The sequence below is a fragment of the Sander lucioperca genome, chromosome 18, assembly GCF_008315115.2.
Source record: "Sander lucioperca isolate FBNREF2018 chromosome 18, SLUC_FBN_1.2, whole genome shotgun sequence".
Taxonomy (NCBI): Eukaryota; Metazoa; Chordata; class Actinopteri; order Perciformes; family Percidae; genus Sander; species Sander lucioperca.
In genome coordinates this window covers 6,451,998-6,479,685 of record NC_050190.1, presented here as the reverse complement: position 1 = coordinate 6,479,685, position 27,688 = coordinate 6,451,998, and the positions used below count along the sequence as shown (strand labels likewise).

The window sequence follows — 27,688 nt, the reverse complement described above, 5'->3', positions numbered from 1 at the left end:
ATGGAAAACATTGTTGTCGTGGGGTTGTAGTCAGTAGAGAAAAACCACCCTCCTTACTCTCAACAGGTGTGTGTGTGTGTGTGTGTGTGTGTGTGTGTGTGTGTGTGTGTGTGTGTGTGTGTGTGTGTGTATTAGCTGACAATAAGGCAAGAGAGTATGGCATTTTGTTTATATTAAGACACGGGAGTGTCCACAAACTAAAGTAGGATCATACATGGAATGCATTACTCTCCACTCTCCAAGTTCATTAGTTTCAAATGAGGGAATCCATTACGGCTGCATGAGTCATTGCAAATGTACTGAATCAGGTTGACAGTGTTGCATGTGTGCTGTCAAGCAAGTGCGGTTGGGTTTATACTAATGGCATTTTATGTGAAAAGAACATTTGTCGGTAAAACAGCCAAAAATATGTAATCTAACAGAAAGTGATCAGTATTATTCCGAACACATTTGAGTTAACATGACCTTACATATACTCACATGCGGGTGGTTAGCAGCACATATTGTCAGTGTTACATGTGATCCAGGCATTATGCTGAAGGTACACGGTGCAGTATGTGCGTTTGCCCTCCGAGATACCAGTTTGCCTCCGGCCTTATGGAAGCATTTTTCAGTTTTTGATAAGCAAAAAGTAGGAAATGTAAACAACTGCCTGAGGACATTCTGCAGCATCTTTAAGCAGAAGCAGCTTTACAGTCTTTACAGATAACGGCTCGGCCTTAAGGAAAATGGCCAAGCAGTCGAAAACTGTGCAATAAAGAGGCCAGGCAGCTATTGCTAACCTTAAGCTTAGGCAGCATATGTTGTGTGACACGTTGCCTTTGAAAAATACTTGCATACTTGCATGTTAGGGGGAAAAGGTTCATGGCAGTGGTTTATGTTAACCTCATCAAAAGGGGTATCACTCTTAATGGGAACGGGCTAACGTGAATGCAGATAAGAATAAGTTATGCAGATCCAGGGGAGATAAATAGTTGAAGCTCCTCACTCTTTGTGTGTGAAGGTTATTTGGTGTGAGAGTATGTGAATGCATAACAGTATAGGCACATGAAAATGAATGAGCTTCTTAAGACAAGGAGCCTAATAACGTGAAAAAAATCATGTGCAGCAAAACACTGATGTGTGCAATAACATAGACAAGCATGCTGTGTATCTCATGTTGCTATCAGTTCCCTAATTGTCTGTGTTAGCCTCTACTGGGCAGCTGGAAGGACACAATGTCACACATGATGACAAAAACAAAGCCTTGACTCTTACAACCCCAGCTGGAGTGGCTCTGTAACATTCTCAATCCACGGGAAAAAAAATATCAGATCGCAACTGACCTCGGCCGTGCTGCTCGAAATCCCAGTGCCACCATAAGAGGCTTTACTGCAGACTAGGGGCGGGTGAATAGGGATAATTTAATGAAACATTAGACGAGAGCACTCCACAGTCCTTTAACAAATTGCTTTTTTTGACTGCCGATCTTGGCTCAATTTGGGTTGCCTGAAGGAAGAGCCGAGTGAAAACACGAGAAAAGAAAAGGGGAAGAAAGAGCAGTTATTCACCTGCAGCGTTCAGAGGTTGGATGTAATAGTTCCAGAAAAAAACTATTGATATATAGAAGATGAGGCTGTCCTATGATGGCTAAGCCTCACCTAGAGTCTACTTGTGGATGAACTTTCCACAGGACAGATTAAGTGTGATGAGAGGCTGTAGACTTCCGAACAGAAAGAGCAGAAGGCACCCTTTCTCTTATCCACAGCCACCTATGGACATAAACAGATGGCTGCTGGGTACTGGCACCTTATACTGGCAATGCTAGCTGAGTAAAGGCTGGCCTTATTAAGATGTTGGCAGAGCCCAGGGAAGCATTTTCGTGGCATCGCAAAGGAGATTCACCCCTCATTACCTCTTTGTGCTACTTATGGTAGTGTTTTTAAGCTTGGGATTTAAAGCTGGCCACTGATTAAAGCCTTGAATTAGCTTAATGAGAAGAGCCAGGCACATGACCCAAACCTCACGTGGGGAGAAAGTCACACTTTAGAGCCAATATGAGTATTGTGTTTGTGTGCTGTACAGGCGTGGATGGGTTTTGGTTTGTGTGTGCTCTCAGAAGATTGATGACTTGCACACGAGAGAGTGATTTATGTCCATGTTTGCATGCACGTTTCCCTGTCTGTTTCTGCTGGATGTACATTTGTGTGCTAATATGACTATAATTGGGACTCAGGCATATGGATCCTTGCAGCCTAAGTAATGAGAGCAGAGAAAGGCACACAACCATGAAATGTCTCAATTTTACATTGTCAGCTTTACTCAGTACTAGTGGCTGTAGGATAAAGATGTAGCACTGTTCAGAGACACACGGGAGACATTGAAAAGAGTGGCCCACATACATTTATGCAACACTGAGACTATCAAAGTGAAATGATGGAATTTCTTTTGATGACTACAAATGCCCAGTAATATTTGGCTTCCAGTTCCCAGAAAAATAACCAACTGAACTTACTAAACATCAACAACTCTCTCCCAAATCCAAAAACTAGAGTGCTAAAACCCAAATTGGAGATGTTATCAAGTACAAACTGCCCCTCCGACAATGAATAGATGAATTTTTTAGTTCTTAAAGTGACTTTGTTTGCTAAAGAATTGTTGAACATAAACCCAAAATAGATTAAATAAGGGCTTCAAAAGTATTGGGATTTGATAAGCAGAATTAATAATAAAAATGCTATTTAAGCCCAAACCTAGTGATGTTGGTGCATTGTATTTTTGCAAATTACAAACTACTCGGGCTCTAAGCGATGTTGGGTGACGTTACTTCTTGTTGACGTTCAAAGTATTGTCAAACAAGCTCGCCCCTCCCTCCTCCTCATCCCGTCTCCTCCCCCTCCCTTCTGCGCACTAATACATCCATGGCACTAACCCCCCAACCCCCACCCCCCAACTCCTTCTTGTCGGTTATTGGCTGCAACACTCTTTGATATGTTTAGTGATACAGGTTGGCGCAGTTTGTTTTTGTTGCCTTTTTTGGAGCCTGGGCTGTCTACAGAGACCGTGTTTTTTTACAGTGTGTTCAGTGGACAGGCAGCTAGCGGATAGTGAGGAGATGTTTGCTGTATGTGACAAAAAATGTTGTAGCCTAAAAAACGCCAAATATCGCTTATAGCACCTTTAACTAGGTGCAGTTAAGCTACAGTTTATACCAGCTTGGGTCTTAATTTGGAAGCCTTCTGCTCTACCAGTTATAACATTGTACTGACCAAAGTAATTGAGATCTTGAAATACAGTAACATTGCTAAAAATAGATCCAACAGGGAAAAAGGCAAAAACAAAATCACAGGTCATTCAAACTTATTTGAAAGATAATTATTCAAATTGTTCATTGTTTTGTTTTTTGACAATTCATTAAAAAAACACTTACATGTGTGCCACACGAATGTACATGGACAATTAAAAGAACATCAACAATAACACAAAAAAGTCACAGGACATATTTCCAATGTGGTCCTTGTTGTAGTTAGATGGCGTACTGTAAAGGTGTGTGCGTGTGCGTTATTACTGGCATAGAAAAACAAATTTGTTTTCTTTATTTGCCATTATTCCAGTGTCTTATTTATTGATGGGTTTGGGGTTTTCTGTTCATGTTGCTTGTTTTAATTATTGTTTTATTTTGAGTTGTCTGTTCCTTACATTGCGGTCCTCATGTTTTTCGGTAGACCTGCATGTCTTTCCGTTGTACAACTGGGCCACGTTCAAGTTCAAGTTTTAGACTGAAACGGGGATGCATTGAACACATTGAACACTGGGGGTGGGAATCACCAGAGGCCTCACGATACGATATCATGACTATTCGATATTATTGTGATTTTAAACATATTGCAATTTTCTGCGATATATTATAGACATATTACCTTTTTTCCAACTTCATATTTTTCCCAATTTCAAATTATGTCTCCAAAAGGAAACTTTGTCAACATCTGTTTTATCTAAAAAGATACATTTCTCTGTTTATTCATCTCACTTCAGTTGTATTGCTGCAAAATGGGATTGTCAAACTGACCAACACATATATAATAAAAGATCGATACTTGGCGTCTGTGTATCGATACAGTATTGCCATGGAAAATATCACGATACTATGCTGTATAGATTTTTTCCCCCACCCCTATTGAACACACTGTTGTGTGCGCAAGCACTCTGCCTTTTTATTACCACGAGCTTACATACACGTCTCTACTGATTGGGTATCACCTGTGACACAGCCATTAAACGAGAGACACACCCACCAAACGAGAAAAAACATATCTCAAAGCCGTTGCACACCGTTTCACACCGTTTCACACCGTTCCGAGGAAACCTGTCATTCAATACGGAAACCGTAGCAATACAAGTGCACACCATTTTGAGATTGAACGTACACCTGTTTTGTGTCTAGCTTCGTTAGCCTGCCATGTGTTGCTAGTCCTCGTTGTCTTGTTACCCTATCAGCTAGTGATGGCCAAATGAAGCTTCATGAAGCATTGTCTTTATTTTCTGAACCCACCAGATGGCGCTATCTGTTCAACAAAGGGTTGAGAATACACTGCATTGCAATACTTTAGGCCTTTTTCTTAAAACCAAGAGCGCCATCTAGTGGGCTCAGAAAATAAAGAAAATGGTTCACGAGGCTTCATTTGGTCATCACTACTATCAGCGTTCCCCTCTTTATTCCTTTTCCCTGCTTACTCCAGCTGTGCCTTGTCTTGTGATTAGCTTCATGTGTTTAGCTCCATGAGCATATTTATACATGTCTGTTCTTTGAGTTCTTTGTCGGCTGTTTGTCACAAATCCTGTGTTGCTCCACATGTTCTATCTTATTTTTCCAGTTTGTTTCCTTCATTTAAAGAATAAATTAGTTTGCGATTAAGTTGTGTCCTACCGCTTGCTGTCCTGCCTGCTTTTGGGTCCAAACCTGCACCAACACTACGTGACATTACTAGCAACAGTGCAGGTGCATACATTTTTGTTTTTTTAATCCAAATATGTCATAGCTAATCTGGCTAAACTAGCCTGTTTACAACCTGTATGACTTGCCCTTATGAACCTATTTTAAGTGATGATGATGCGTTCCCAGATCTCAGCAATGATAACTGATGGCCAGAGCTACAAATATAATGTCCAGTAATAAAGCGAAGTTTTGCTCTTTAAAAACTCCAGTTGTAAAGATGTTAAGATATTATATTGTTATAGGTAATCAGTATCAAGCTGACATTACAAGTGTTAAAACTGGATTTACACTCTACAAGGCATTCCCCTCTGTTGGATGAATGTTGGATTTAACTGCACACATTAGGAGAGCTTCATTATCACACCTGTTTTTGTGCATGTTGTTAATATGTGTAGGTGGTGTGTTCCTTGATTGTGTCGTGTACAATATGCTTATTGGATAGACTGACAGTAAAAGGGATGTGTTGCATTGTCATTTAATGAGCCCTATGGATAAAAATGACAGAAAATAACAACTGTCAGGCACAGACTGCTACTCATTAGCAGCCAGCAGTAGCGAGGTATATGTGTGTTTGTATTTGTGTGTGCATGTATCTGCAGGAGTGTCTGTTCTTGGGTGAGCTGTGCAGCGAAGCCATTTAAATGAATTCTTTGACCTCAGCTCTTGATCAAACCGAAAAAAAAACAGTTTTCTCTCCTTCCCCCCTCATTATTCTCATGCTGTTTCTTCTGTGCATTGTCTGACTGTGCACTGGGACAGTGGGACAGAGAGGTTAGACTTCCCTGTGGCTTGACACTACATTGCAGGTTTGTGAGTAACTGCCGGAGCACACACAACACTTTATTTATTTTTGTGTCACCCCGTGTTTTTCATCTTGCTGAAGGACATGTAACTTCATAGCATGAGCTGAGTGGCATTCCAGTCATTACATAAGAGAAGAAAAACAAGCTGATTGGATTGCGTTCAGCGATCACAAGATGTTCATGCTTTAGATCGAGTTACAGAGTGAATGATAGATGAGCGGTGGCAAAGTCCTTGACTATGAAAAGAGTTTCAGCCATGACCCAAGAGGGCATCTTTGGAGCAAGTAAATGTAGTTCTCAAGTACACAACTTGCTTGACATTAGCTCCACGAGCTAAGACTTGGCTATTGGCTCCTAAATCATGGGTTGGAAATCAAGTTCACTATGGCCTTTAGCTTTGCACTTGATCTGCCAAAATCTCCATGTAGAGTTATGGGAAAAAAATCTCCATTTACTCATCAGTAAACGCTTGCAGCCCTGTTGTGTTCTGTCTGTACACTCACACACACGTTTCACAGATCTGTGGTGTGCATGATCTAAATGAGTCCACAGGCTTTTTGTCAGGAAACGCTGACAAGCAGAACATGAAAATCACATTAACCTTGGCATGAATCATTATCAATGTGCATGGCTGGCTGTGTAGACAAGTATTAAAGCCTCGGTGGCAGCAGTTTGGGAAACATACCTTTAATCATGAATTGCCCAGGAACGCAGTAAATCCATAAGCAGGTGTTGTATTTATTTCAGCCAAAAACCCAGGAGATAAAAGGAGCATGTTTGGATTGTCATGGACTCAGATATAATTCTTTCAGATGGAGGACATGTACGTATGATTCATGTTGAATAGTCTGAAATGCCAGTAAACCTACAGTGCCTACAAAGTGTCTCTTTTTCACTCTGAAATGACCTACATTGTAAAAAAGTGAGATTTCCATGTCTTTTTTATTATAAAGCAGGTTGAGGTGCTATATAAATACTGTTGAAGTATCAAAACGCTCAATCCTTGGAGAAATGCACCCAGCCTGTATCCATAAACGGTGCCTTTAAACAGGACTTCTGTATGGTTGTGATGTCACAGTCATACTATATACAGTATTGGTAGAAAGTGCCGCTACTCTGCCGTTACAGTCATTCCCCGGCTGCAATGACAGTGCAGAGACGCCGAGAGCGCAGATGCGGAAGACCCTGAAACGCTGATCAATCAGAGCAGACTGTGCTTATTTGGGAGGGGGGGCTTAAAGAGACAGGCGCTAAAACAGAATGTTTCAGACAGAGAGTGAATACAGGTAAATTCAGACAGGCAGTATGAGAGAAATAATGTGTTTTGTGTGTGTGCATGTAAAAATGTTCTAGTAGAAACCCAAAATACAAGTATGAACCTGAAAATCAGTATAATATGGGACCTTTAGTTTCAAGTTATGTATTAGCATATGCACAACAGTTACAGAAAAGGCAGTCATTGGCAATGGGAATCTAAGGTAAGTAGTAACCACCAACCAACAAAGTAACCACCAAGTTTTTGAGAGTGACAAATTCACAAATTGTTGTATCCAGTTATGTGGTTGTCATGTCTATGCCAATGTTCTCTGTAGTTGAGGTTCACTGTAGCAGCCTACAGTAGTTTGCTTCAGTCCACTCACAGATGTATTTTGACATCAGTGGATGGTGGGGGAACGCAGAGTGTGGCTAGTATGAGGGCTGAATGAGACGTGTGTGTGTGTGTGTGTGTGTGTGTGTGTGAAAATGTCTTTAAAGACCCCATTATCACAAGGAACAAGTGTTTATTTCACCTACTAACTTGTTTCTATATTACCGTCAGTGTAATATGTCATTTAGTGGAGTATCATTTCTAAAAGTGGATAGCTGCTATGGCCCCTAAGCCCACACGGAAATGTTCCAATGTGCCTCCCAGCTGCTCAAAATAAGCTATTGCCACATTATTGTAACCATGCATACAATTCCTATTCTGCAATATTGCCAGGCAAGAAAAAGTGGAGGCAGATGTGATAAGGAGCTTAATGGCCAGTGTTCACTGGCAAAACCTGACAGGACTGAGGGTTTGCTGTTGAGGACTTTGTGCACAATGCATATTGGTATATATAGACACTGTTGGACAGGATCTCTCAGCAGAATATCAAAATCACTGTCGAAATGGGTGCTTCAGTTGGCTATATATGGACTAACAGGACAGACTGGATGTATTATTATTACATTCATTCATTAGCAAAGAAAACACCAAGTTATCCATTTGTCCATGAAAAGACATGAACCATGCTAATATTTAAAGTATTTAAAGAATAAAGCTGCCAGTATACTGACGAGTATACAGTATATGTCAGAACTGCTTGTCAGATGGATAAATAAGTTTGGAAACCCCCTCCCCCCAAATCTTACAATTTCCGAATCCGATTGGCCAGCTGAGCAGAGCTCTTTTTTTTCATTATCTATACAACTATTTCTGTCTTTCTACATGAACATCAAAGTGTGACACTATGAATGTCTTCCAGGGGAGATTGTCTGAAAGTGTGTGCCATTATTGCCATATTTAATTGATACTGCATCTTCCCTCTCTCAGTAACGCCTGGCTTTTGACCAGGCTTTCCAGTGTGGCTGTTTGGAACAGTTATGCACACTTTTTCCTTTTAATGAGATCAGACAACACATGTACAAACTAGTAATGATGTACCAATGAAGCTTCGTGAAGCATTTCCTTTATTTTCTGAGCCCAATAGATTGGCTCTCTCTTTTCAAGAAAGGGTTTAAAGCACACTGAATTCCCATTCCTTGAACATTGTTCATTAAACCAAGAGTGCCATCTAGTTGGGTCAACAACTATAACTAATGGTTCATGAACCTTCATTTGGACATCACAAACTAGCCATTTTCAAACTTAACCCGACCCTAAAGTTCCTCGACCGTGAGTGACACTGCTAGTAACTTGCTGAACACTTTGAAAATGAAAACGAAGGCCAACAGTACATTTTTTCCCATCACAGTTTCTAGACTGACTTCCTCGTTCGACTTCGACCTACCACATTTGCTGTAGTTGTGCGACTTGTAGTATTTCTTATAAAATGAGAGATTATTAGCGACAAGACAGGTAAAACAAATGTTAGCTAATCTGGTTTAACTGATGGCTTGTTTACAACATCTCTCAGCAAATCAAATTCTCTGTCAATATGGATGGAGCTGAAGTGGACTACATATACTTCCAACACAGGCTAGATGTTCATAGCAAAGATAAGACTTGCCTATTTTAACGTATCTATTTGTCTGATGCAAATTGCTAACATTTAGCACTGGGTAATTATGCCAGTATACATCAAACGATTGTCTTAACAGCAACATGTTGTACGACCTAGTTTGTTTCAAGCATACTGAACCTGATATTACCAGCATTATCTCAGAAGTGAGGTCTGGTGAGTTATTCCAAATAATATTCAATGCAGATTTAGTTATCTTTGTTCTCCAATGGATAAGTCTTCCAAATAGACTAACTTCCTGAGTTGTTCTGAAGTGAAAGAGACAAGAAGTTAATTTGACAGTATCTGACGGCAAAGTTTTTTTAAACTAAAAGTTAACTAGTATCTCACAGAGTAGGGGAGGAAGGAATTATAGCATCACCTTGAGAGTAACTGGCAAGTCCCTGAGAGTTGGTGCAATCCTGCAGATTTTTCAGCCTGCCTTTTTGCTAATGGAGTTGCAGAACTGTCTCATACAAAGAGGTGAGAGAGGCGCAAATGAGGCAGTGGAATGACAGGCAATAGACTGGAAAATATGAGACAGGGAGAGGGGGATGGACTCAAGCTGATGTCGCCACTGCGAGTTCCCAGCAGACATCTTTGGGGGCGAATTCATTTTAAGTCCCCGAAAAATAAAAAAAGAAGACAGCCTGTGTCCTACCATAAAAATCTTGAGAAATCAAAACCGCCTCAGCTGTTGACTTTTTTTTCTTGCTTGGTTTCAGAAGTTCATACAAGGATTCAGAGGAAGGTTTAGAGTTGAAATCATGTTCAGTCACCATGCGGTTAACTGTTTTTTTTCCAACTTTTGAGGCTATCATCTTGCATCAAAAGGGATGAATTCTGAGCCAAGTAGTAAGTAAAAGTAGTGGTTAAGATCACATTTGTTTTCTCATTGAGACAACTTCCGTCTACAATTGAAGTGTTACTGTGAAGTTAATGGACTGTAAGTGTAACTGAAAGTGAAGTGCAATTGGCCGAGGTAATAACTAAAGGCAGGTACAGAGAAAAGCACAATACGTTAAGTTCTCAACACAAAAGTTTATTCTCAGTTTGATTTCTCAGGTACTTGTGCTACAAACCAAATCGCCAGCCACCTGGCTTTTTTGTTACACCACCAAAGCTAACCCTAACCCAAGTGTACCACAAAACTAACCAGCCATTCACTATAGCTTGACATCCTAGTTGTGTGTGAGTGACACAACACAATCAAAAGTCTTAGATTCATTCTGTGGATTAAACACTTACACAAGGTCATCCAGTAGCAAAATGCAACGTTATTATCTTTCAGTCACAATGCAGGCTGCATGGAATGCTGCTCGGGTGTGTAAAAAATGTGTCCCTCTGGTGCTCTTCAGCTTTGGGATCCAAGTGTAGAAAGGTTTAAGGACACTGAGGCACTCAGGAGGGTAAAGTTTCAAAAGCCTTTGTTAAATTGCTTGGCTAAATCATTAAAACAAGGCAATGCATTTCAGGCATTGAGGCCTTCATCAGGGCAAGTATAAAATGTTTGCATTTTAACTGTATCTTATAGCCTATTGGCCAGTAGTCACATGGTGAGCAGGCACAGAGTCACATGACTGTTGTGAACAGGTACAAACCATGTTCAGCAGTAAATCAATCAGCAATACTGAACACAACACAATATGAACAAAAATAGCAATAAACAAGGAAAGAAAAACAGAGAGCAAAAACAAATCATACCAAACATGTAAACCTCTTAGGCAGAGTAGCCTCTCTTCATTTATTAGGACAACTAGAAAAATATATAAACAAAAATTCTCTGTCTCTCAGCATTAGGGACACAAGGGTTATTATCTTTCCGCTGCGCTATTCAAAGATAGGCTGCGTAATGACGTTCTTTGCTGACACCACTCAAACTGTTATTCGGTCTGAGAAGGGACATAAAAGCTACCACTGAGGAAGCTCCATAAAAAAGACAGAGTTAACGTAATGGCATATTTGAGTGCTTGCCAATATGATTCATTACATTCTCACTAATTGCTGACACATGTTAATCAATGATGAATTGAATCATGTTAACATTCCTTGTTAATGTTTCATGACTGTGGTAGCTGTGGTAGAAGCTAACATTAAGTAATCGTAAAAGTCAAAGCTAATAATAAAAGTATGAGGTTAAACAATGTGGCTTATGCTGAGTTATAGGTTGAAAAGTCAAACTAATAAATGTTTTAGGTTGAAAAAGTTAAGCTTATATTCAAAATTTTAGGAAGAAGCTAAGGTTAAGTTTGAGGTTGAAAATTCAAGCTAATCATGAAAAGGTTTTTTGAGGAATAATCAAGCTAAAGTTAAGACGTTTAAGGTTAAAAATGGTTAATGGCCTGTATGACTTCTTAATGTCTTTTTAATGTTATTGCCATTTCTCACTATTGGATGATACAGCATTCATCAAATACATGTTAAATGTATATATGCCATTTTCATAGATTGTGTATATTTGGACTGAGCTCAAAGCATGGAGGCAGCGTATGTTTCTACCGTATTTTGAGGGATGTTCTGTGCAACATGGAATACAAAATAGAGAGGATGATGGGGGGGGGGGGGGGGTAATGACTTTCAGTCCACAAACATATATGGTTTCAAATATCACAGCGCTAACGCTAACACTCAGCAGTTATTCTCAGCCAAAGCTTTACAGTTGCCTTTTTAAGAGAAGGATAGCGGCTGTTGATCTGGCTACATTATAGTGACTATAGAGGGGCACTTGGAAGAAATTACTTCAAAGAAGCAAGTCAGATAGCAGCTGCCCAATCAGATCTCACTTCAGCGGGATAATAGCATTCAGGTCCCCGGAGGCAGAAAGAGGATGTGTCATAAATTATGAATTTCCCTGAGAACAGATATGGATGGCGGTGTCATGCAATAATTGGCACAGCACTTAGCTCCAAGTGAAGCTGGCTGGTGGCTGAGTGATGTACGCTGCAGGCACCTTCCCCAAAAAACACGTTGAAGTGATTTGCCAAGTCATCGTGACACAAAGAGGCGCCCCCAATTATCATGTTGACCCAAGGCTCTATGATGTCGCAACCTCATATCATGAACTGCAGGGCAGCATGCTGGGGAGCAACAGCAGGTCCAAGGTTAGAGGTGCCTCCTTAGATGATTGGAGGTGCACTTGAAAATACACCTGTTATATTAAACTAACAAACTGGTGGTGCAACACTAGAAAATTGGCTCATCCCAATGTACATATCATAGATTTAAGATTTCAGATGTTGGTTTGGTCATTGGCACACAAGATAAATTAAAATTAGAGAAGGAAATGCCACTGCCAGCCAGTAAGATTCCGGCAAAAGCACCATGCTTGTCACTGATGGCAGGTTCAAAGGTTTGCTGCTGAAAAAAAAGCCTTTAGTACTTGAAAAATGCACTGAAACCTGACAAACCGCAACGTTGTTTAGCTTTTGAGATGATTCTGTTTTCATTATTTCTTTTTCAAATGCATTTTAAAAATGACTGTTATACAAAATAATCTTGAGATGTTTAGCCATGATCCAGAAACAATGTCTCAGTTGTCCCAGTCATAAAAGTTTCAGATCAAAACTGTTACTCGAGCTCTCACAGACAAACTATACTACTGTATACTAGATACTGATCGACTACTTTTGTCAAACCATCCACTGTAAATGTCAATCATTTCAACAGAAAACCTAAAAAAACAACTAAGAAACAAGGAGGTTGCCAGATTTACCACAGAAAAACAATAGAGGAATTGTTTTGGGAAATATGCATTCTGCTTTACCGCTCCCGAGTTGGAGCTGGACGGCATTTAGCCTAGCTTAGCATAAAGACTGGAAACAGCCAGTCTTCAGTTCAAAATACACTTACCAGAACCTCTAAAGCTTAATTAATTTTTGTAAAATTTGTACACCTAAAGAAATAGTTACAGCATGTGAAACCCATTAAAACCACAGCTTGCCGTTTTACATTTCTGTGTGTGTTCAACCAACTATTGCATTGTATGCAAGAGCTTGCACCCTCTCTGATTTAGTAACCCAATTTATAAAAGTTTTTCCGAGCCCCACTGAAATAAAATCCCTCCTGTATGGCATTAAGGCTTCAGGATTTTCCTTTTTCAGAAAAAACCACAGCAAATGCCGAAATTTGTAGTCACAATAATCACAACAAAATTGGTAGAAACCAACCCGTTGTTATGTTGATTTTCTTATGCATCTAAACAATTCCTTCAAAATGCTGCTACCCTGAGAGACCTCGGTCAGGGTTCAGGCAGACCCTGTGTTCTGTCTTCTCTAAAATAAAAGGATTAGATGCCACACACACACACACATGTCTGAGATCGGTGCCATTTCTCATATCCCTGCTCCCTGCCTCCTCCTCCTTTTCCTGCAGGTGAAAGAGTGAACGGATGAGTTGGAGAACTTCTTCCTCAGCTCACACCGAGACGTCACCTTGCAACGTTCATCCGTGGGAGGAAGGGAAAGACTAGGGATTGTTTGTTGCCCGCAGTAGGAATTCAAGGTCAGTACACAGTACGCTCACACACACACGCACGCACACACACACACACACACACACACACACACACACACACACACACACACACACACACACACACACACACACACACACACACACACACAGAGTCAGGTTTGGATACAAATAAATAGATGGAGGCCTATCTATTGGCTGTGTTTGTATTAGGAGGAGTGAAAGGAGTTGATGAGATTGTATGCATGAGCTGCACTGCCTCCACTCATGAACAAATAATTGGAGAATAAATTAATAATCTGTTCAATATCTAACAGAGAAATAATATATTTAACAAAATCATGATGAAACTAATCAGATCGGAGGCGAAAAAAAGAGTCAGTTGACAATTCCTAAATGTCCTTTAGCTCTTTCTGTCCTTTCGTCCTTCTTATGTCGCTCTAATTTAGTTTATTCCACTGTTCCATCCCTCGTATTTTGTTTTCTTTATCGCATTGGTTCCATCGTCCTTTATTTCTTTTTTATTTCTTTTTTTTTATTTCAGATGTCTAAAGAAAATCTCTAATCAACATCTCCAAACAAATGTTAGACTGTCCAAGGTTTTTTTTCTCTGTGAAGTCCACACACTGGGAAGAATTTTGATTTTAATTGCTTCCCCATAGATGTGCTGCTTCACTGAGAAACTGGGTTAATTGCATAAGAGAAGAGAGCCACTTGTGACCTTCATTGAATGCTGCCAACTACTGCAGCATGTAGCATGCTTAATGCAGTGTTGCAGTTACAGGTTATTTAGCAACCGCCTTGGGGAAAAAAAGGTGATAGCCTGGATGTCTGACTGTTTTATATGAATGTTCACATCCGTTTCAAAAAAGCTTTTAAAGTGTCAGTCCTGCAAAGTTGTCCTGGCAGGATCATGTTCCCTGTGGAGTTCCTCAGCAGACATGTGTCTGCGTCAGGGCATCAGGCATATGGAGCTGTCAAGAATTGTGATCACACAGGTTGATTTGACTTTTCAAAGTTGCTTTAAGGCGAAGAGTAAATTGAAAGTCAATTTAAAATGTCCAAGAGGATAAGTCAATGCTTCTTTGCTTACTTCAGTCTTTACATGTATTCCTTACTTCCTTCCTATAATATTTATTTTCAAGGAGAGTTGGCGAGCCGTCCTCTTTCATATATATTCAGGCAGTGAGGAAGGAGGGATTTAGCACAGACAGCTCTGGCAGAAATCAATCAGACCTACATCACTGAGCCCCTCAACTCTCTCCAGCCTGCTTTCCTTCCTTCCTTCCTTCCTTCCTTCCTTCCTTCCTTCCTTAATGTCTTTTTCTCCTTTCTTCCCTTTGTTCCGAGTTTTCTCCCTCCTGTCTTTTTTTCCTCCCTACCACCTGTCTTTGGTTCCTACCTTCCTTCCTCTTCTCCCTCTTCATTACATCTTCCCTTCCTCCCTGCCTCCCAACCTTCCTTTCTTCCTTCTGTCTTTTGTTCCTTCCCTCCTTCCTCCTCTCTCATCCCTCCTCATTCTATTTTACCTTCCTCTCTCCTTTTTTTTTTTTGTCCCTTCCTTCTTTCCCTCATTGCTCTGCGCGTCTGCTTTCCCCATCATTTTCCTCATTTCTGCTGGTGAATGTGAACAGCTCACAATGATAGCAGGAGATGAGGTTAGGGCCGTGACATTCCCCTTAGGACTGATGCCTGGCACACCGTGCTTGTAGAATATTCCTCCAAATTACGTCACTAGCTGAGGTTAATAATACCTGTTTTATAGGTTGACAATCCCAGAGCAATGTGAAGGACAAGCAGGGTCAGGTGAAAACACAGAAAGACTGTAAATTGTGATTCATTGGCAGGGAGGTATTCATTTGTGTATATATATATATATATATATAAATAATGATTTGGTCTCATCATGCTTGCTGATTTTACCGAATAATCCAGATCATTTTTTCATTCACTGATTCTTGCTCATGGACTGAAGTCCATCAGAATGTGTGTTAATCAGGATGGACAATGTGAACAATTAACAAATGCCTTAAGGTATATCAAGTATTAAGCCTTTTACCTGGAAAGCATTTGGGAATTGTTGACTTTAGCGAGTCACATGTAGCTCTCAGGTAATTGGTTTTCACTTCATAAATGAATTAAGTGTGGCCTCTAGTTTGACGACAGTAGTGTTAAACGTTATTGGCAGCGTTGACACAGAGCAGCAGTATTTGTAAAGCTTGTGCTAATGAACTAAATAATAAAAGTAATGAGCTTTGTGGTGTGAGATCCATCAGCCTCTACATTTACCTACTAATATGTACAGGGGGTTTCAAATAAGGAAACATCTCTACACATCTACACTCATTTTGCCTCAATTACAGTATTTTTATGTATGTATTTTAAGTGGCTTATTTAGCCAATCCAATTAAATCCTGCATTAGAAATATGAATACATGTGTACATGGTTGTATCATTATGGGGAAGCATGTTCTATAATACAGCAGGGCTGCTTGAAAACCATTCGTTTAATGACCTTCAGTAACATTAATAGTTGACAACCCATTATATGCATAGTATCAAGCCAGGATGTAAATAAGATGTTTGCACAGGAACACAAATAGAGGCTCCATAAATATGCTTAAGTGCCTCCTGGGTCAGTATGTCTATTCGATGCACGCCCTAGTGGGAAACACTAAAAACTATTGTAACATTTATAGTGTTCATTTAGCTTAATAACTCTTAATGAATATTTAACTACAATCTATATAAAGACAAAAACACAATCACTGAATTGTGTGTGAATAATCAGTGAATATCAAAAATCTAAAATCAATACTGTAGTCCTCAAGGAAATGTCTACTTCTCCTGCTGCTTTCTGTCTATCCAGGAACAGGCTCCTTGCCTGGAGGAGGACAATAATAGGTCTATTACATTAAACACAGACTAATTGATTTGCCAAATAAAGATCTTCTTTCAGTGAGCCCCCCCCCCTCACACACACACACACACACACACACACACACACACACACACACTTTGTCCTCCATAATATGAATTTTAATAATAGGCAATGGAATATTGATGTGATCTCAATATGTCACTCCTCAACACGTTGAATAAGTAAAGTCTAACTCTCTGTGGACTGATTGTGAACTGATTGTAATACATTGTAATGAGGCTGGGGTATTTGACTAAAGGGTTGTTTGGACTTTTTCACATTCAATTTTCAATTTAAGTTTCCACCTTTTTGAAGTCATGACTGTGTCAAACACACACAGATTGGCAAATAATGCATTTTGACATATTTTAATTTAGAATGACAGGCCACCATTTAAGTATTTTTCATTCCAAGTAAATAATGACGTTTTTAAACATAAAATAATTTCTCTTGACGATATCAGTGCATGGCAACTAGATAGATAGATAGATAGATTTATTGTCCCATGAGGGAGATTTGTTTTCAGTCTCTTTCATGCACATGGCAATATACATGGACGAATACATCAACAGATAGCATAAAGATAGGTATATAGACACATAGAAACAAACACATTTACAACAACGACAATGGATCTATACAAGGTCAGCGAGATGGTTTGTTCAGCAGTGCAATGGCAGAAAGGACAAAAAAAGTCCTTCTACACCTCAGAGTCCTTTATCTGCGGCAACTACAGTATTGTGAAGGTTAGGGAAGGGTTAGCCTCTCTCACTGCAACATTCATATAGTATTTTGATTATGGTGCCATCAGTACTTCTCACTCACTCTTTTGCTGCCATTTCTGCCACTTAAAAGCTATGTTGTTCACTTACTGATACATCTATATCATCTACATCTACTGCTGCTGCGACAACCATCCCATGCTGTTCATATTTACTTCATATGCCGCACCTCTGCCCTAGCATCAACCGTATTATTGTCACTCACCACTTAACCACTGCCAAGCTTGTGGGGAGTGACGATGTCAAAACAATTACATTTACATATTCCATGTGAGTTGACACATTGAACTATGGTAGGATATATAATTTAATTTAATAATAAAAATAGTAATACTTTGGCCCATAAAGCAGGGGCCGTTGTTTCAGTTTCTATACTGACATTGGGCTGGCCCAATTACATGCTTACTGGCTCCAACCCTCCCCATCTGTCCTCTCTGTTTCTCATGTCAGATGCAGTGGCTCAGAGCCAAAAATCTGTGGATGGATGAGGGCGTCAAAATGGATTTACGAAAGAAGTTGCAGAGAAGTTGCGGCCCAAATGTGCAAAAATAACACGTTTGCTGTAGGGGCAGCAGTAGCCTACAGTCTACAGTACAGCACACTGTGCAGCAACAGGTGGAACTTGAAGTCGGAGAGGTGGCTGGCCATGGCTACTGCCAGGCAGAGAAGCAGGCGTGTGACAGGGAAGCCAAGGAGGGACAGAGTGAGCAGGAGGAGAGGGTAGTTGAAGCGGTAAGCATGGAAAAGCTTCATGATTAACAAGGACTTACAGAGAGGGAGGGTTAGCTGTGTGCCATGATATGCCATGATGATGATTAATTCAATTTATGTGGATGACAATAAGATAACATAATTGTAACGCTTTCATAAAGTGAGACTGTTACTGCTGGTGGTCACTCAGTCAATATCTAGTCTCACATTGCCAGACCTACCTCCACAGCGCTGTGAGGAGGGTCTAGCTAGTCCACACAGCATTCCGGAAAACATGCTCTGGTTTATTGGTATTTCTTTAAACCAATCACAATCATCATGGGCGGCGCTAAGCACCGCACGGAGCCACGGGGCAGCTGCAAAATAGCCTCGGGAAGAGACTTGTTTTGGTGGAACGTGTCATTGAAAAGTAGTTTTAGTCGTGCAACAGAAAACTCAGATTTGACAGATAGTCTAGCTAGCTGTCTGGATTTACCCTGCAGAGATCTGAGGAGCAGTTAACCATAGTCCTCATAAATCCACCGGAGTTTAAAATTCCAACACAAAGAAAGCGTAAGGTTACAGACATCCGGCCGAAAAGAAGGACACACGGCACCGGAGCAATCCCGGAAGTGGAAGGTCATGGATACAGACTAGTCAATGTCAAATAGTGCAGCATAAGCTATTTGGCATTGTTTTTTGCAGCTAACGTAGCAAGCTGTACTGGTGGGTGGTTTCTGATCGATTTTGGTGGGCCGATCTGGGCCAAAAATGACAGGGATGATGTTTTTGTCCCAGTCCAGCCTTGGCTGGTGGGACCAATATATAGTGTGGAATATTGTGTTGATGCACTGTTTAACACAGACTATATCTGTATATTGTCAAGAGCCAAAAACGCAGGGATACAATGTTTCCTCTGCAGATAGCTTTGAGAGTGGGTGTGTTTGAAAGCCTTTCCTAGGAGATCTGTGAAAAGAATAAGGGGAGATATGTGATGTGCTTTAAATATTACCCAAACAAATTGAGTTCAAAGATCTTAAGCAAACTTGACAGTTAAACAAAATCTGCTACATCCCACAGCCGTGCAGATTATATAAAAACTGGCTGATGAAACTGTAGCAGAGAATCTTCTGTGCTGCAAAATGTTTTTTTTTCCTGCCTTTTCTGACTGGGCTTTGATGAGAAAAAGTCTTGATGGTAAGATCCCTAAATAGCTCAGCCTCCAACAGCAGCTGTTTATGAACTTGTCCCAAAAGTGTCACACAGGTTGATGAACAGTAGAACAAGTCCCACGGACAAAGAGTGCAGGATCACATCAGCCCATTCCTCAACAATCCTTCAATGGCTTAAGTACTGCTGTTAGTAGCTGTGCACTCCCCTGAAGCAGCACAATTTGTGAATCTTGTTCACCTGCCTCCCATGTGTGGATGAAACAGTAAGTCAGCCATGTAATCAGGCGTGTTGTTTTCCATGCTTGCATCATTACGGTTGAGACAGTGAAGTGCCGGTCAGTTAGACAGCGCCCAGGGTTTCACAATGTGCTGCTACCCAGAAATACTTTTATTTGTGTTATGGTAGGCTGTGCTTTAATGAAGGGCTAAATGTTTTTTTTCTTTTCTTTGATAGATACAGATACACAGGAGGGATGGGGGTAGAAAGAATGAAATGCAGATATCTCAGGTGAAACAAAGCCCATGGCGTCACTGACTGTGTATGAGCTAGCTAACCAACTGGATACCTGGGATCAAGAACGCATAATGAATGCTTACAATCTCATTGTTGTGGCTGGATTATGATTTTATAATATGGTAATGTGCATGCCAAAAAGTGTTGCCAGTATTTACACATATGTAATGAAGATTTTTTTCTGATTCTAAATGGACATATCCAATCATGCTGGACCTTGCTTTTATGGTCAGATGACATATTCTCTTCATTATCTTCATAATATACCAATAATAGATAATTGCCTAGTGTATTGCATGGTTACACCAGAAAGTTGCACAGTAAAGTTAATCTGTCCTTTCCAAATAGGCAATGCTAAAAAGGCTTGTGGACATATGGACTATTCAGGGCTAGCGAGCTACTGTAGCTGGTGAGCTAACCGGAACATGCTAACGGTTGTAGTCACAATCACAATAGCTACCTTAGCTAGCTAGCTAGCAGCTTGGTCGCTAAAGTAATAATACATTCACACAGTTTTTTTTTTTCAAAAAGGCATATTTTCCCATTGACTCTCATAGCTGCATCAAAGCCATGCCTTGTTTGTGGCACAGATACAATTCTGACATACAGTGAGGAAAATAAGTACTTGAACACCCTGCTATTTTGCAAGTTCTCCCACTTAGAAATCATGGAGGGGTCTGAAATTGTCATCGTAGGTGCATGTCCACTGTGAGAGACATAATCTAAAAAAAAAAAATCCAGAAATCACAATATATGATTTTTTAACTATTTATTTGTATGATACAGCTGCAAATAAGTATTTGAACACCTGTCTATCAGCTAGAATTCTGACCCTCAAAGACCTGTTAGTCTGCCTTTAAAATGTCCACCTCCACTCCATTTATTATCCTAAATTCGATGCACCTGTTTGAGGTCGTTAGCTGCATAAAGACACCTGTCCACCCCATACAATCAGTAAGAATCCAACTACTAACATGGCCAAGACCAAAGAGCTGTCCAAAGACACTAGAGACAAAATTGTACACCCCCACAAGGCTGGAAAGGGCTACGGGGAAATTGCCAAGCAGCTTGGTGAAAAAAGGTCCACTGTTGGAGCAATCATTAGAAAATGGAAGAAGCTAAACCTGACTGTCAATCTCCCTCGGACTGGGGCTCCATGCAAGATCTCACCTCGTGGGGTCTCAATGATCCTAAGAAAGGTGAGAAATCAGCCCAGAACTACACGGGAGGAGCTGGTCAATGACCTGAAAAGAGCTGGGACCACCGTTTCCAAGGTTACTGTTGGTAATACACTAAGACGTCATGGTTTGAAATCATGCATGGCACGGAAGGTTCCCCTGCTTAAACCAGCACATGTCAAGGCCCGTCTTAAGTTCGCCAATGACCATTTGGATGATCCAGAGGAGTCATGGGAGAAAGTCATGTGGTCAGATGAGACCAAAATAGAACTTTTTGGTCATAATTCCACTAACCGTGTTTGGAGGAAGAAGAATGATGAGTACCATCCCAAGAACACCATCCCTACTGTGAAGCATGGGGGTGGTAGCATCATGCTTTGGGGGTGTTTTTCTGCACATGGGACAGGGCGACTACACTGTATTAAGGAGAGGATGACCGGGGCCATGTATTGCGAGATTTTGGGGAACAACCTCCTTCCCTCAGTTAGAGCATTGAAGATGGGTCGAGGCTGGGTCTTCCAACATGACAATGACCCGAAGCACACAGCCAGGATAACCAAGGAGTGGCTCTGTAAGAAGCATATCAAGGTTCTGGCGTGGCCTAGCCAGTCTCCAGACCTAAACCCAATAGAGAATCTTTGGAGGGAGCTCAAACTCCGTGTTTCTCAGCGACAGCCCAGAAACCTGACTGATCTAGAGAAGATCTGTGTGGAGGAGTGGGCCAAAATCCCTCCTGCAGTGTGTGCAAACCTGGTGAAAAACTACAGGAAACGTTTGACCTCTGTAATTGCAAACAAAGGCTACTGTACCAAATATTAACATTGATTTTCTCAGGTGTTCAAATACTTATTTGCAGCTGTATCATACAAATAAATAGTTAAAAAATCATACATTGTGATTTCTGGATTTTGTTTTTTAGATTATGTCTCTCACAGTGGACATGCACCTACGATGACAATTTCAGACCCCTCCATGATTTCTAAGTGGGAGAACTTAGCAGGGTGTTCAAATACTTATTTTTCCTCACTGTAAATGGGGGTAAATAAATGGGAGACAGCATACAAACAGCTGTAGGCCTATAGGGTAAACATTTAACTATGAGAAATTGAAACTTCCACAGTTGATTCCTTTAAATGAATACAATTATTTTTTTGTATTATATGTATTACAAGTTTTTTGAAATTGTATGTTAAAATATTCAAATGAGGCATTATCTAATGCTACATTTTGTTGAATTTAGGAGAGGAGGATTTACAGATGCAAATAGACAAAGTGTTATAGAACAAACACCTAAATGTATATTTTGAATGTTTTCTTTCCACTAGTCAAGAAGACATGTTATGGAAGCAAAATGGCTCGAAGTTGACCAGTGCATGAAAAAACAATGTTTTTGCCTGTAGTGTCTCGCCTCAAATAAAAGTCAATGGTGCAACACAGCTAATTAGCAATGAATGCTTCTTCCATTTTGGACTCTCCAGCTCTCCATTCCCTCAGCTTTATCAAGACAGCTTGCTATTAGTCAACAGCTGGAATTTCCATGTCACCAACATTGCACTAGACAGGAAAGATTCACAGATTTTACTTGCATATTTCATTAAAATGAGCTGATTTCACCAAATTAAATGCTGTTGTGAAAGGGCGGTTATGTTGCATTCACACCGTGGCAGCAGAATTAAAAGGGAAATCACATTCTATCCTGATTTGGAAGCACTCAAGAGGGTTAGCCTGTCACACCAGGAATGGAAATGGAGCCTTAATTAGCTATTTGTGTACTGGTTTGTTAACAAGTGAAAACAGATACAATGTAAAAGATCGTTTTAATTAGCTGAATCAATTGCATTAGTATTCATTTTATTTAGATGTCACTGCCAGAAATTCAGTGTTTGCAGCCATTTTTTCGGACACTGCTGTAATTCTTTTCACCAAATGAGACATATTGTATATGTAAAAAAAATCCTGCCATATCCAGCTGCGTATTAGAATTTGGAGCCTGACATACTTGTTTTTCCCCCTAAGCTTATCGTAATTACAGTCTACAAATATGACAAGAACACAGTATTTGCCCCAAGTCAATGTGTCAGTCAGACTACTTCTTAAAGAGCACTTGAAGCCTAAAATTGATCCCCACAGGGGATTGTGGGGCCACTGAATCCTCTTAACAACATTGATGCAAAGAATTGCAAAGAAAATGTATATAGTAGTCCAGCTTTACCAGGTTGTCAATAAAGTAGCAATCTTGATCATATTGGAATTCCATCTGTGCTAATATGCAATATTTCCTACAGTCATGCTATCAATCCACAATATTAACACACTAAGTATATTAATATTGATTCCCGGGTATCCAAAAACAATGTCAGAGGAGAAGAGCAGCAAAGTGATCAGATGAACAAGAGGAACTCAAACAATTACGCAGGCATAGTTACACACCAAGCTTATGAACAATTACCATCAAACATTCATTTTGTCAGACAAGGATGCAAGCTGCCAAAATGTTTAGTGCTGACGCAGTTTACATTTCAGAAAGCAGCCAAGTCATTTCACAGAGATGTACTGAAAAGGTGGCTCCATAATTACGCTCAGTGTTGTGATTAATGTGCTCATGAAAAAACTTTGTTTTGTCATGAACCAGGGGTATATTGCAATTTAATTTCAAGACAGTGATGGCCTTTGCAGATATTTTATAGTTATGAATAATCTTTGCCGTTTCAATACACTTTCTAAAGAAATAAAGGTAGCTACAAGGGAAGCATGTATAATGGTATGAAATTGAAGCAGTCAGTTATTACTTATCGTTAACTGGAAGTGCATAAAAGCTAACAGTATCTCTGACAAAGCAAGATGAATATCAGCAACTCATTAATGCATTTCATCCCACAGCTCATGATCACTCCTGAGCCCTCATCCTATCAAAGACTCTTAACAGAATGTGAAATTAGATCTCGAAAATCTCGATTGTCAGACATTCGAAGCAAACGGTTTTGTCAGCATACAGTCACCATAAAAAAGACGGCCTTGATTAAAAAGTATTGATTGAGAAAAGAAGGGCAGCCGGGCTATTTTTTTTATATAAGTCATGGTGAAAAACAACCCAGCTGTGTTCCAAAAACTTCTAGCTTTCTATGGTTCTGTGACCTGTACATTTTTGTCTCATCCTCTGTTTAGCCTGTTGAAAGCCAAAGGCCTTGTGTGGTAGGCTTGTTTGCGGAAAGTCTTTTTAATAGCGTTTTTTACTGTGAAGGCGCTTAAGTTGGTTTACCACTAGCACTTTGATTGCTAAATGAACATGGACATGTTTTGTCTTCCTTTCTTTGGCACAAGTAAAAATACAGTAACAGTTAAGGTTTTCTGATGGAGTTAACCGTGTCAGTGTGATGACCCAGCGCTTTGGAGCTATCTAATGTGTTGAATATGATATGTGCTATCATCTTTCGTCTAGTGCATCAGTTGTACTGAGAGGTCTAATGTGACTCATGGATTACGTATTAAAAAATTAGGCATTAACATGTGCAATGTTGTAGTCATATGAATGCAATTCAGATGTTAGCCGTGTTTCCATTCACGTATTTTTATGCACATTTTTAATATTGCATTAGGAAACCTGGATGGAAACTGCAAAATTCGATAAAACTCTCAATTGCGCAAAAAAGTCTTTGCGCTCACTTGAGGCGTTTTTTTGCCTTTGTCGAAAGAGTTTGAAGCGCTAAATGGGATATGGAATTGGCTTTGCTGAATAAGCGCCAGTCGTTTAACTCAGATAGGTCATCTCGGATATGAATAATGTGTCTTTGTCAGCAGACATGGCCAATACTAGCTGACATGAAAGAACAATTAACACTTGCCCAATTGAAGCAAATTCCAGAAGAACGCGACTTGTTTTGTTTTCTGTTTTTATTTCCTCTACTTATTCTACTGTTTACTGGCGGATTACAGCCATGCGTAGCCGAGAGTGTCAACTTCTGACGAAACTACGCTGTAGCCTTTTTATTTGCTTAAAACCAGTTGATTGGATGGATGGAAACGTGCCTAATTTCAAAAGAATGCTTAGAACTTGCTTGACAGTTGAATGGAAACACGGCTATTGAGACTATCTATGTTCAGCCAGTGGTGGGGCATGAAGGAAGACAATAGCTGTGTTCAAAACTGTGCCATCATTCAGTCACTCACTATTCCCTATATAGTGTATAGACTATGTAGGGAGCGACCAAACGAGATTTCGGACACTCACTAAAAACACATCATTGCGTGACTTGCGTCAGGAGATGCGCCGGTTATTTGTATGACAGAGGCGGGCGCGCCCAGCATCATGTAAACAAACCGAAACAAAAATACTTCTAATACGTCCCTGAAACAAACTGAGCACTCAGGAGGAGGGTAAAAGATTGTATATATGTTGCATGTTACATTTCCACTGTTTAGAAACGAAAGTTGCATTGTGGGATACAGGAGTGAAATATAGGGTGCATCGTACGTACACTCAAATTAGCTGTGCGTTGTGGGTATTTCACTATGAGGAGTTTGTGATCTCTACTAGAGCTATAGAGCAGTTTGTTATGTGTGGGTCCCTATTTTGTTTGTGTCATGCGCACACACAAGGATGCGCATGCCGTGCATGCGTGTGTTGCCATCCTAAATCCTGCCAGTGGTTTCACACTGATCTGCAGTTTGAGGTAATTTACAGAGAAAGGCAGCATTGTGCAGGATTCAAAATGTCCATTAAATTGGCTTTGCAAATATTTATTCAGGAAGGAAATGCATTCAACACGTTTGTTAGACTTCAAGGATACACAGAATACGTTTTAGTGTCATATTTAATGTAAACATAACTTTGGCATATTTAAATGTATATCTAAATAAAATGTAAAGATATTGAACATCTGTATTTAAAAAAAATGGTTTTCAGTATCAGCTGGATACTGTTAGCATGCAAAAACCCATATTGGTCAAACCCTTTGTGAAATTACACAGTTGCATTAATCTGTTTTTTATATCTAACTCTGTATCCCTGCAAGGGATCTTGAATACAGTATCTGAATTGTCACAATGCATCTTTACCTAAATTAAGCTCTTAATAGATGCAGCAAGTAGAAGCACAATCAATCTATAGTGGGGGTGTACACTGACATGTCATGCTGTCTTGGGAACATTTTCATCTTCATGGGAGTTTTTTATTATGCTAACTACTGTAGAATAACACATTTTGTTTTCCCTTAATTTCTCTCTCACACTCCCACTTGGGTTAATTGCACTGTATGTAAGGATTATGTTAACATCAAATGAATTACAGACTGATATAGAATTATCTGAAATCACTGCCTGGGTTTAATGACGCAGAATAATTCTCAACAGCTATAGATTATTGTATAAGTGCCGCTCAACCCAACAGGTGACCATTTGGAAGACAAGCTCTTAATTGCATCACTGTCTGAGAGATCTCAGGAGGATTGAGACATAGTGACACAATGTGTGAGACATAAAGACTAAACACTGACATTTTACAATATATATAATATATAACCACCTACTCAGGGAGGATTTGCATGAAAGGTCAGTATTATATACACAGCTGTTGGTGAAATACTACATTCATAGTGAATAGAGAAAACAAAACAAATGACTACAATACATACAGTACTGTACACATCTTTCAGAGGCCACGGAGTTAGAAAAATATGATTAATAATGACATAAACAACAAGGCACTCAGCCATTTTTAAAACTTAATTAAAAATAATAGTGATCTGCAGAGAACTACTCATGAATGTTGAGAAATATAGTTCCTCTCTTTTCCAGTAATCAAACAGAAAAGAAAAAAAACAACCCACTGGTCTTTTTTTAGAATGTGACTGAGCGACTGCTGACAAAGCTTTTCATGTTTTATTGATCAAAGGAGCTATTGATAGACAGATGCGCTTTTCTCCATCTAATTAACGTATGACATATATTGTACTGCCAGACAACTCCAGTCCCACATCATGCAAATGTGGAGCAACTTCTCATTTGCCTCATCGGAGCATCATACCCTACTCTATATTCATGTCTCTCTAGGGCTCTTTCTGCTATTATTGTGCTTCAGCATCTTGTTATTGCCATCAGCAGGTGGTTTGCAGCAGAATGTTATCAACAAACATCAGTGTTTCATCAAAGAGAATGAAAGCTATTCGTTCAGTCATATTTCCCTGACTGAAAGCATTGTGAATATGTAATTGAATATTTGATGTGTGTTCTCAAGACATATGTGACACAGACAGAGCAGCACCTCGGCATGTCATTTGCAAGCCAGTTTGTTTTAGACACTGATCAGGAACATAATGCAATCTGTAGTTCAGCCTATTGATACTGATTTGACCAACTGCTAAATGACTAGTCTGAATCTGAACACCCGTCGCCGCAGGATCTTCCGCCTTGCAAAACTCTGTTGGTTTCAGGAAACATCAAGAAACTTCGAGCTAACAAGTTAGTTGCTGAAAATGGCAAGTTTTGACGAAAATTTGAAAGGCAGACCTGCCTGGTTCTTTGGTGGGATGATTGTTCAGTCAGGAACACTCTCGTCATGGATTTAACCATTTATTGCAAAAAATGGAAATACAGTTATACATGGCGCTGAAGGCTCTGCTCTAATAATGCTCCCTGGATCAGCCAAGCAGCATGCTAAGCTGAAACAGGGAACACAATGCTGAAACCCCCCTGTATACAAGAGTCGGACCAAATCAAGACTTTAAAAACCCTTTTAAACTTTTAAGTCATGTTAACACTCTAAACTAGGAAGGTGGAGGCTAGGGTGGTGGAGGCAGCATTGGTGTAGCAGTGATCAGTGAGGAGTAGGGAGACATCTAGTCTTTATCCACGAAGTTCCACTTCGGGGATTGCTCCAGTGCCGCATGCATGTCTTTTCGCCGATGTCTGTTTCCTTCCGCTTTCTTTGTGTTGTAATTTTAAACT

General features: G+C 40.0%; 1 protein-coding gene across 2 annotated transcripts in view; it reads left to right on the top strand.

Moving 5' to 3' along the window:
* Nucleotides 1–27,688, top strand: part of LOC116065762 (leucine-rich repeat and fibronectin type-III domain-containing protein 2) — a 149,072-nt gene that overhangs the window by 36,984 nt on the left and 84,400 nt on the right. For both annotated transcript variants that reach the window (XM_031321381.2, XM_031321380.2), the window contains exon 2: nt 13,392–13,520. The gene's annotated coding sequence lies outside the window, so the exon portion shown is untranslated. The remainder of the gene's footprint in view (nt 1–13,391; nt 13,521–27,688) is intronic.